Source organism: Limulus polyphemus, unplaced genomic scaffold (assembly GCF_000517525.1).
Source record: "Limulus polyphemus unplaced genomic scaffold, Limulus_polyphemus-2.1.2 Scaffold51, whole genome shotgun sequence".
In the NCBI taxonomy this organism is placed as follows: domain Eukaryota; kingdom Metazoa; phylum Arthropoda; class Merostomata; order Xiphosura; family Limulidae; genus Limulus; species Limulus polyphemus.
This window is the reverse complement of record NW_013665661.1, coordinates 709,056-715,378: the sequence shown is the minus strand read 5'-3', so window position 1 is coordinate 715,378 and position 6,323 is coordinate 709,056. Positions and strand designations below refer to the sequence as shown.

General features: G+C 32.3%; 1 long non-coding RNA gene across 1 annotated transcript in view; it reads left to right on the top strand.

Moving 5' to 3' along the window:
- Nucleotides 1-776: 776 nt before the first annotated feature.
- The window catches only part of LOC111086759, a 10,203-nt gene continuing 4,656 nt past the window's right edge, over nucleotides 777-6,323 (top strand). The window contains exon 1 of the long non-coding RNA XR_002611484.1: nucleotides 777-1,426. This is a non-coding gene — a long non-coding RNA (uncharacterized LOC111086759). The remainder of the gene's footprint in view (nucleotides 1,427-6,323) is intronic.

The window sequence follows — 6,323 nt, the reverse complement described above, 5'->3', positions numbered from 1 at the left end:
GTCAGTAAAAAGACCAGTGTGTTTACACCACAATTATTAACTCATATGATGCGTGACTTTAGTGTGAATCTGTTCGTGACTACTAAAGCAAGAACGTACTCCCACAAGTTCCGTTTTATTGTGACATGATCAGTATTAATGCTCGACGAATTTACCACCAATCCCAAAATGGTGTTGCTGCTTTCTATATAAAGACTTGTGATTGCAGTTAATAGCAGGTCGTGAACATACCGTCTTCTTACAGTCACAGGTCTAGATTATACCCCATTGGTTACCATAAAAGTTGACAAATTACGACAGTTATCTGACACAACTTTTCTCAAACTACGTCTGTTTGCTTCACTAATACGAACTAGATAGTGTATCTCACATTTATATGTACAGATACAATAAAAGATGACATAAGCCACTTAGTTAGTCTGAAGAAGGGATCAGTAGCCAAACTTGTTTCTATTGAATAAAGTTTGAACTGTAGTTTGTTAAGTTATTTTCTAATACGGAGAAAGCTGACAACTAAGTCCAATACAACAACATAGAACTAATGAAATTAAAGTTAGTGTGAGTCTCTGCCTTAAAATACGCCGAAATAATACAATAATTAAAACAATAAAACAATAATTTAAAGAGATATGATATGATTAAACTTTTGTGCGTCTTGAAAAATTTTGTTTGTATAATACGGTTGGTTCGAATCAGATAATCAACGTATCAATACATAATAAGATTATTAATTTATTAACAGCTGTGCCAAACTTTCATTCTAAAGAAAACTCAAATAATCGCCGTTTAGCGGAACTGTATATGCTTTGTTGAATCTAGTGACAATATTTAACTATATAGTGAAAGACAAGACGAATCAGTGTTTATAGCAGAGATGATCCCTCAGATCGCTACATCTTCTCACTCCAATGACTCTGTTTGTAAAGTCTGTTTCCATTTCGAATTGTGTGCCGTGTTGTCCCATACCTAGCTTGGGACTTGTCTGTCGGAAAATAGTTTCAGTATATTCTCATGGGTAATGCGCGCACCGGTGGGTAATAAAAGGCGAATTAAACAGCCTGTAGTCGAACGCCATAGATAAGCACCAGAATATTCCCTTTGTTTCACAAACTAATTGTTGCTGATAATAAAAGAGAAGAGAATACAAGGTTATTGTTGATGAAAGTCGTGCAGCTGGGATAGTCCACTGTCAATGAAAATCACAAATCGTTCTCCAGAGAGATGTAACGCGATCACAAAAATGACAAGGACTTTCTTTTTCGGTATCCTCAATATGACAACTGATCTGTTCCTCATCCTCATTGAAGAGGTCACGTGGCATCGGTTCAAAGATTGATTCTAAAATGTTTGTAGAATTCCCTGGTGGCGAGCTTCAGAAGACGGCTAGATGTTAATATTTGAAATGAAAATCCATCTAACATCTTAGGTAAGTGTATTTTAATTAAGTTGTCAACCAGAGAGGAAAACTGACATACTTTGTATTCTAAACAACTGCATGTTATTACTGTCACTTTCACAGCACATCTAAGCTTAATCGTTTCATGTAAACCACTGAATCTTGAGTGTGATTATGCGTGAATGAATAAGCTATTTCAAAAGTAAATAGTTTTCAGTAACAAATAACCTGTGATATTTATCCATTAGCAATTATTGTTAGATCAAAAATTTTCTAAACTCATTTTGCCGCTGAAACCAAAGAACTAAGCTGTTTTGAATTGGTTAAAATTTTAATGTTATTTACTAGATTGATTGGTTTAAAACAACAGGCACAGAATGATTTGAAGCGTTTACAAGGAATATCAAATATTAATAAAAAATTCCAAGTTATCAATACTATAAGTTTTTATAAGTTATATGCATAGTTTGTGCGTATTATAATATTATTTTATCTGATATTTCCAGCCTAAAGCTCACTTGAAGTGATATTGGGTTGAAGAGTCACATAAGACCCCATGGTGCAGGTATGCCATTCCTAATTCAGAACTGCTGACCAGACAGACTTTAACGAGTTACCAGTAGCTGGCTGTCAATGCTCACCAAAGTTATGTCCTCTTCATAAAATACGCTATAACTGCGAATTACTTTAAGTTATGTCCTTTTCATAAAGTACGCTAAAAGTAATTCGCAGTTATAGCGTACTTTATGTAAACCACGGGCTTATGAAAAGGACATAACTTAAAGTAATTCGCAGTTATAGCGTACTTTATGTAAACCACGGGCTTATGAAAAGGACATAACTTCAACTGCGAATTACTTTAAGTTATGTCCTTTTCATAAGCCCGTGGTTTACATAAAGTACGCTATAACTGCGAACTACTTTCCTTTAAGCATCTGAAAGCTGCAATTTCTTAGTGAGTTTCAAGCTATGTCATAGTAATTAGAAAAATGAATAATCGTAGTTATCGTTGTTCTTTGACATTTACCATTTTACATTCACTTTTAAATACATACTCTTTTGCCTCATTAAATGATCTGAGGAAAGTAAAAATTATGTTAAACAATATTTGGAGTGTGATTAAAATATGATATTAAGCTTCAGAATGAAATCACTTGAACAATTAATTTCCAGGGAAAAGATGATGGTAGAATTAGTTTCTCTTGTCGGTTACAGAGAGATTTTGGTTTTCACCTTATTATAGACAGTGGTAATATTCCCCCAAAAGCGTGTTTAAATATGTACTATTCTTCTGTACAAAAGATTCTGTTTTGATTATATTTTTATCTTTGTAACAAATATATGGTATTAATATTAATCTACAAAATGTAACCGATTTGTTTTTATGCTAGGGAATCTTTACGATTACATTTGTTTTGCTTTATACCAAAGGTAATATATATATTATGCCTGTTGTTGTTTTTTAAGTTCTAAAGTCACACATATAACATATACTAAATAATTGTTGTTCAGGTATCGTATTGTTATAAACTTCCCAAAAATCAAGATCGTCCTTACTATAATGGTTTATCAGCAGGAAGACATTACAAAGAGAAGTTAAACTTCTTAAATTTGGTATATATGATGTGTTATGCTTGAAGACTCACAGTATTTTGTTTTGATTTCGATGAATAGTCTTTTTCTCACCACTAATAACATAAAATTCTTTAGGTGTTGGATGTTATTATAATAATGGATAATTAATTGTGATGATGTGTGTCATTTTATCCAAACACCTAAAGTATTTTAGGGTATTAATGGTGATTAAAACCAAACAAACTGCTTCTATTCCACCGCTATATGAAGCCTACTTTACTTACTTGCTTCGCTCTTTCAAGGAAGCATTGATTGGCTGTGAATTCAGTAAAACTAGTCTGCTGATGCAGAAGTAAAAAAATCAAATAAATCATATTTTCTTCACTGAAATTCACACTTTGGAAAGGAATAGAAACTTACAAATAAGCATTTATCTTTTACACTGTTTATTGAGTTTAGTATTTATTTTCTCTAGTTGTGATAATATTTGAGATATCACTCAGGCGCAGAATCTTAGAAGTGGTGAAATTACACCACGCTTTGTGTCTTCTACATTACTAAGTACTGCAGCCTTAACAAAATATAAGGATTGAGAAGAATCTTTGGTTTTTCACATTAGTGATTAATACAGGTTTAACGAAGCTTAATGGCTGAAAAAAACATTGGAGTTTTCTACATTATTTAAGAAGCACAATGGTGGAAATGTGTTCTACATTACTGATTACTACAAAGTTAACGAAGCTCAGTTGTTGAGAGACATCTTTGAGTCATCTAAATTAATGAGTACTAGGTCTTAATGAAACACAAGAGTTGAGAGACTTAAAGTCTGGACATGGCTGTAGCTCGTGTTGTTGCCTGTTTGATATACAAGGCCTCCAATGTTTAGCTTTGATATTAACTATGACTCGCTTTCATCTTTGTATAATTGCATAGGTTCCATTTTGTCTCAAGAACACTTATTGTTTTCGAGATACGACATTTAATAGGATAAATTTCTTCTTAAAGTACAAGGTCCATATTGACTTACAATCTTTCTCAAAAATTATGAACGCATTTGTCATCTTAATATCTAAAGAAAGCCACTTATAGAGTTTCACAGAAGATATTACACCAAGTAATTAAAGCGTACACAATATAACTACAACTTAACTCGTGAATGGATATTCAAAGTATTATAACATTTGATATACAAGAACAGGATTGAGAAACCTTTATTTTTGGAGTAAAAAACAGCCTGATGTCTCTTTATAACTCCAACAGAATGTACACATTTCAATAGTTTTGTATTACACTTAGAATGATTTGTGAGGACTACTTAGTACTTTTTGCTCTGTTATGGTTGGGAATGTCCAAAGTTCGAGTCGTAATATACCGCTAAACACGCTCGGCACTTTCAGGAGTGCTCTCTAAATTGTATAAAGTTTCTTTTTCTTGTGCTTTCTGCACGATTTGAATGCATGATAGATAGATAGATACTTTTTGACACTTTTTGATAAAACTGCCAACCAGTTTTTACAAGTTTGGCATAAAAAAAAACAATTTTACAAGGAAATTAATACATATTCATCCATTACATTACTTACATGACCAATTTATTATTCTTATCCGTAACATCTATTAATAATTATTACATACTACAATATATTTAAAATGGATAATATTTTAATAAAACAATTTCCTTTAACTATAATAGATAGACAGATAGATAGAGCTAAATGTTTCAGTGAGAGATTCATATCACACATTGATTTCACTGACGATAAATGTAATAACTTTTTGATAAAATTAAATAAGTGAATTGTATTTTGACGACTGCTAGAGGGCGACTTTAACTTTGATGCTAGCTGATAACTTTATGTTTCTAAACTTTGGTTTGTTTGTTGTTAAGAGCAAAACTTCCCAAATGGACTATCTGTGCTATGCTCACACTTACAGTTCACTCACCGTGTGACGTATCCAAACTACTCTTCCACAATGATGATTAAATCGGATTTTTAAAGAGACAGTTATTCGGAGGTTATTTTATTCGTGTTTTGATTGTACTATGGCTTGAGTCGATATTTGACACCTTTATTGTCTTCTGTATATTGTTTTCTGTCAAATGCAAATTCACACGTGGCATATTTTAGTTGTATACATAAAGATAAGTTTCTTTAGCGTTCATCATATAAGAATTGCAGGCATTCTTTAAATGTTAACAGCTTTGTATTCGAGCGAGGCATATTCACTGTGAAAATTAAGTAGTTTCGCTTCATATAAATAGAAATATTTGATAAATTGAAGTTTAATTATATTAGATATGTGTATAGATTAATTCATTTTCAATTTAGACTACATGAAACAGGAGAATTTGTTAAAGATTTATTTTGACAGCATTACTTATAAAGTTGAATAGCGTTCGTGGTAACAGCTATAGAATATTAGATGTTCTCTAAAGCACTCCCTACCGAATACGTTTTGAATTACATAGCAAAATTTAATTACATTCTTTCATTAAAATCACGATCTTAGCAACACAATGAGAAAGGTAATATATGAATGTGGAATCTAATGTTACACAACAGCGGTGAAAATTTTGAACACTGTCTTTATAGTTTTCTTATAGCGCTTATTACTTAACTTTAGCTTCGCATAGTAAGAAAATCTGAAAACTTTTAAGACTTCTTCAATTGGCGGGTTTTGCTTAGACGACTGAAATTGTGTTAGTAACTAGACTTCACTCGTTGTAAATTAATCCTTTCAGCAAAAGTTGTGTGTTTGGATTTTTCTCTTCTACTAATCAATCCTACAAGCTAATGCCACAAAAGAAGGAACATCAACTTTATTCATGCCTTCCTCGCAGGCCAGAGACTGTTAATTACTCAATTGTTATATCATTTACTATTATCTTATTTGTTGTTATGCTTGAGTGTATTTTTTTTACACTCTTGTTTCACCTGACTGATAATCATCCCATGGCGATGTTTGTTCTACTAGACTTTATGATTACCTCCTTTTTATTGCAGTGAGAATACCTTCTGAGGATTTTTTTCCAAGTCTTTTTTTCTCTTGTTATTAAGGTATCTGTGATTTGGTTATGAATTCTTTTATTTTCAGTTTTCAGAAAATGCGGTCAGATGGGGTTAAAAATACTTAAATTGCACATTCCTAAGCTTTTTATACACATCGATCATACAATTCCAATGTAACTCGTTACTCGTTTGTTTGTTTGTATTTAAGCACAAAGCTGCACAAGGAGCTATCTGTACTCTGCTCACCACGGGTATCGAAACCCAGTTTTTAGTGTTTAAGTCCGTAGACTTATCACTGTGCCACTGGGGGGGACTCGTTACTTTATATTTAAAGTACTGTA